Source organism: Pseudophryne corroboree, chromosome 1 (genome assembly GCF_028390025.1).
Source record: "Pseudophryne corroboree isolate aPseCor3 chromosome 1, aPseCor3.hap2, whole genome shotgun sequence".
In the NCBI taxonomy this organism is placed as follows: domain Eukaryota; kingdom Metazoa; phylum Chordata; class Amphibia; order Anura; family Myobatrachidae; genus Pseudophryne; species Pseudophryne corroboree.
The window spans coordinates 296,747,389-296,753,176 of NC_086444.1; positions in this window are offsets into that span (position 1 = coordinate 296,747,389).

Here is a 5,788-nt window from a genome sequence, read left to right on the forward strand (position 1 = left end):
CCTGGCGATTTGGGTAACCCTTGATTCATTTATTGTACTATTTGCACTTTTTAACCTTTTATTATTGGTGCATGTATTTTATGGTGTATTTACCCTAAAATTTTAGTGAATCAACTTTTTATTATTAAATTGTGATTTATTAGATACATTATTACTGTTGTCATATTGAACAAATTTAGCGCAGCCTCCATTCTGCCTTTTTTGTTTATCTTTGTGGGAGTGACTTCCCATATATTCTTGAGGCCGCTGCTTGACAACACATCTCATACCCATAGCGCCCGAGTACCCCTGGGTAACCATTCTTCTTATGTAATCAAGGAAAAGCCTACTCTCCTATAGTGCCAGTCTCAATGTACCTGTGAGGGCAATAGAGGATCGTGATCGATGGATCATTTCAGTGTGGGGCTTTATTGAGAGGGAGAGACAAAGACCACCACCTATATGAGTGCTGACGAATCCCTCTTTTCAAGGGTATCCGTTCACATGGTCGACCACGTTATGGTCGACAGTCATTAGGTCGACCACTATTGGTCGACATTGACATGGTCGACATGGACACATGGTCAACACATGAAATGGTAGACACATGAAGGGTCGACATATGAAAAGGTCGACATGAGTTTTTTAACTTTTTTTCTTTTGGGGAACTTTTCCATACTTTACGATCCACATGGACTACGATTGGAACGGTAAAGTGTGCCGAGCGAAGCGGTAGCGGAGCGAAGGCACCATGCCCGAAGCATGGCGAGCGAAGCGAGCCATGCGAGGGGACGCGGTGCACTAATTGGGGTTCCTAGTCACTTTACGCAAAAAACGACACCCAAAAAAGTAAAAAAACTCACGTCGACCTTTTCATATGTCGACCTTTCATGTGTCGACCATTTTCATGTGTCGACCATGTGTCCATGTCGACCATGTCAATGTCGACCAATAGTGGTCGACCTAATGACTGTCGACCATAACATGGTCGACCATTCATACCGGAACCCTTTTCAAGCAAGTTAACAGGCCAGATCTGATTGTTTTTTTGTGCAATTCTGGGAACTTGCTATATGACCTGGGTCCTAGCCCCCTAAGTATCTGAGCCCCATAGCAACAGCACCCACTGCACCCATTATAATGATGCCCATGTGTGTTAAGTACTATTTAACCAGCTGTACTCTATTATATTAAGGTCTGTATATTAAGGTCTGTACTGTATTATATTTATAGGCATACAGTATATGTGGGTGTGTGGCTGAATTTAAAAGAGATAGCAAGTCAACTATTACCATTGTTGGACAATGGCTACCCTGTGGAGGTCCCTAGGCAGTAGAAATCTCTGGGGGCCCCTCGCAAATGATCTCCTAATACATTTTTAATTTTACCAACCAACAGTCTACGATCTGGAAACTGTAATGTGAATCTGATGTCTATGGTTTATGTACTTTAAGTTGTTAATGAGTACATCACATTAGTACAGATTTTTCTCGATATAGTATTTAATGTAAAGTTTTCGTTTCTTTGAGTTGATTAATTTCTTTCTATCTTTTAGAAACAATTTAAGCAAGCTTGATATTGATTCAAATCAATATTATTTTGATCCGTCTATCCCTGCATGCGATAATTGATACATCCGTGCTATGTAATCAATTATCGCAGTGCGGATTCGGGCGATTTTATCACCTCACATCCACATCCTTGGATGCGGATGGTGATAAATAGGCTCCACATTTTAAATGAGTGATAATTTTGGTGCTAAAAGGGTATCTTTCAATTGTGATGTCAAAGTAAGTGCCTTCTCTGCATTAACATTAGAGATGAGCGGGTTCGGATTTACTCGGTTCTTTACGCCAGAATTATCAACATTTCTTATTTTCTGGATTTTTCTTATTGGCTAACCAAAACACGTGACTTCCGATAACCAATAAGGAGATTCGGGTAAATCCGAGTAAAACCGAACCCGCTGATCTCTAATTAACAATAACAGACCCTGAACCTAATCTTATAGACTTTGTATTTATTTTACTTACCCTGTAATATAAATAAAAACAGATTGTTTTCGGCACTAAATATCACATAATGAATACACTGAAGGAACGGAGTAGACTTTGTTTAGTGGTTACACTGCTGGGATAACATTACAATTATAGATGTGCCAGAGACCTTGGTCTGAATTCCACTGTCGCTCAGCTTATTGTGACCTTGAATAAGTCACTTTCTCTCAGACAATTAGATTGTAAGCTGGACAAGAATGTTTTGCCTGAAACACTGTGCAAAGCTCTGTTTAAAAGTTGCATGCATCATATAACTACGGAAGGTGAGCAATACTTGATTTATAATGTGATTTTGGATCTATGTCCTTTGATGTACCATATTATATGCATGCCATTTACATTCATACAGTAGAATATTAATATAGAATCTCTTCAGTCTGTCAGTGTGAAATCATGTTGCGAAATTCCATTACTTGAAGTGCACATTACTTGATTTACTAACACTCTCATTGGAATTTCACAACTACTCACAACTATATTTATACACACACATGGCTTTCATACTTTTTAATGCATTCCTATAAGTACTGCAGTTACGGGCATATTTATTAATAGTATTTTACTAAAATAATGTGAAGTAGGATGTGGGCACGCACTTTTCACATTTGTTTAGTTTCACTGAAATGTATTAAAGGACTTTTGGAGCAGTTTTCGTGAAAAACTACTCCAAGTCCTTTAATTGACTTTTTTTTTTTTAGTAATCGGATCCAATTTCCCATACTTGTAATTGGAAATGCGATCTAGCCGAATTTAGGGAGCCCTGTGATAATAATGCTATCTTGAGGCAATGTTATCCACAGTCCCCTCAGGTTCCTGGCTCCATTCTCCATTCTGACAGGCAGAGCAGAGTCGGGAGCTGGCGGCTGTGATCAGCCATGTGTGTCTATTGAGACCACAGGCTGATAACTGTGAAAAAAAAGAAGTTGTTTTAACATTTACCTAAAGGTCCCCTGGTGCGGTGGTAGGTGTCCAAGTGAGCACCTCTGTGCCTCCAGTCATCTGATCACTGGCTTCCTGCACTTTGACCCGAGTCATCTGATGTCTGCTGTAAACCTGCATCTCAGTTTGCAGCAGACATCAGATGATAGAGTCACAGAGCTGGAAGCAACCGATCAGTTGACCAGAGGCACGAAGGAGCGCACCGATCACTGGGAAAATACAGGGAGGGGGTGACACCTGGCGACAGTGGTGTTGTCGGTGGCACATGCATCTGGCGACAGTTTTGTGAAAAATACCTGCGAAGTCTGCTGAGTAGATTCTCAGGGACAGAGGGGGTCATTCCGAATTGATCGCTAGCTGCCATTGTTCGCAGCGCAGCGATCAGGCTAAAAATCGGCATTTCTGCGTATGCACTGCAATGTGCAAGCGCAACGTACGGGTACAAAGTCCTTTGGGGTTTTGCACAGGTTTTAGCGAAGCTTTCAGTCGCACGGCACAACGCAAGAAGATTGACAGGAAGGGGGCGTTTCTGGGTGTCAACTAGCCGTTTTCAGGGAGTGTTTGGAAAAACGCAGGCGTTCTGGGGAAAACGCAGCTGTGGCTGGGCGAACGCTGGGCGGGTGTGTGACGTCAAAAGCCAGCCCTCCAACGTTAGAATCAATGCACACGAAGAGTAAGTGCAGGGCTGGTCTTGTTCTACACAAACTGTTTTTGCAAGCGCTCTGCTGCACAGGCGTTCGCACGTCTGCAAAGCGAAAATACACTCCCCGGTGGGTGGCGACTATGCATTTGCGCGAATGCTAAAAACTGCTAGCGAGCGATCAACTTGGAATGACCCCCAGAGTTTTCTCTCAAGCTCTGCCCATGCATGTGCTAATTGATACATCCCTGCAATATATTTAATTATTGCACTGCAGATTGGGGCGATTTTATCACATCCCATCTGCATCTGAGATGCAGATTGTGATAAATATGCCCCTTAATATGCTTAGATATGACTCCTAACTTTTTTTTTTTATTACAAAAAAAACTACTACAGGAAATAAGAAGTAATACATTAGAAAATAAAATGTTCATCCATGTGAACATTAGTTGATGTGGAACACCTTAATCATACTCCCTGCGTTGCTCTGTCATGGTAGGTTGAAGTTCTCCTGAACTTGCTTATTTCATTCCATCTTGTACTTACTGAGCTGCAGTTCCTCCCAGTAAAACATCACAATAAAATTCTGACAGTTATACCCCTTTCAGATTGACAATAGACGGGTCACACCCGTGAATCTGTACACGGGTGCTTCCCAGGTGCGACTCGGCTTGAGACCCCTTCAGACTCGCGGCCCGACTCGGCATATTGCCGGGTTGGTGATGTCACTGCTGACGCTACCGGCTTACCCGTTCACATTGCACTGCATCCCGGGTTGATTCCGGATTCAACCCATGTCGAGACCTGGAATGAAATGCCGAGACACTTGACCCGGGATATTCTTTCAGTACCCTTTCACACTGAGCAAATTCCCGGGTTATTGCACATTCATGTGCAGTAACCCGGGAAATATTTGTCAGTGTGAAAGGGGTATTAGTTGCAATGGGTCACTGACAACTAATAGATCCCATACCACATAGCAACAATCACTGGACCATCATCAAGTCCAGTGTTAGAACCATGTCATTTGGTTCTTGACTCTGGTGCATGGACACATGGGGGGTCATTCCGAGTTGTTCGCTAGTTAGCAGTTTTTAGCAGCCGTGCAAACGCTAAGCCGCCAGCCCTCTGGGAGTGTATCTTAGCATAGCAGAAGTGCAAACAAAAGGATCGCAGAGCGGCTACAAAAAAATATTGTGCAGTTTCAGAGTAGCTCCAGACCTACTCAGCGCTTGCGATCACTTCTGACCATTCAGTTCCGGATTTGACGTCACAAACACGCCCTGCGTTCTCCCAGCCATGCCTGCGTTTTTCCTGGCACGCCTGCGTTTTTTCGAACACTCCCTGAAAATGGTTAGTTGCCACCCAGAAACGCCCACTTCATGTCAATCACTCTGCGGCAGCCAGTGCGACTGAAATGCATCGCTAGACCTTGTGTAAAACTACATCGGCCGTTGTGAAAGTACGTCGCGCGTGCACATTGCGCCGCATATGCATGCGCAGAAGTGCCGGTTTTTTGCAACATCGCTGCGCAGCGAACAATTTCAGCTAGCGAACAACTCGGAATGCCCCCAATAGGCTTATGTAATAAGCCATCCAAAACAATTAAGTGCAAACATGTTCATCTTTGCTCTTAAATTATAGCACAATTCAGAAACGACAGGCTTAGGAATTTCATAAACTCCTATAGATCCTCTGCAGTCTGTACTCTTAGGGGGGGAATTCAAATGTTTGAAAAGTCGGTTGGGTGTCTATTTTTTTCCTGTCTATTAGACAGGAAAAAAACAGACACCCAACTGACTTTTCAAACAATTGAGTACCCCCCTTAAACTATATGTGAAATTGTCGTATTTGCTATTGCCTTTTCCATTTGCCTATTAGGTTACATTTCTGCTACTTCTTATAAAAATGCTAATTCCTATATTCACAGCATAAAACACGTCTCACAAGGGGCATATTTATCACAATCCGCATCTCAGATGGTATGTGACAAATTCGCATTGTGATATTTGAATACATTGTAAGAATACAGAAACTGTGCCTGTGCATATGCCGCCAGCTAACAGCTTTAGTTAGCTGCAGGAAGATTATTTTCTGGCAACTGCCCAGTGGGCATTTCTGACTGGTCGCATCAGATGCGACCATGTTAGGGAAAGCAATTGGGCTTAGG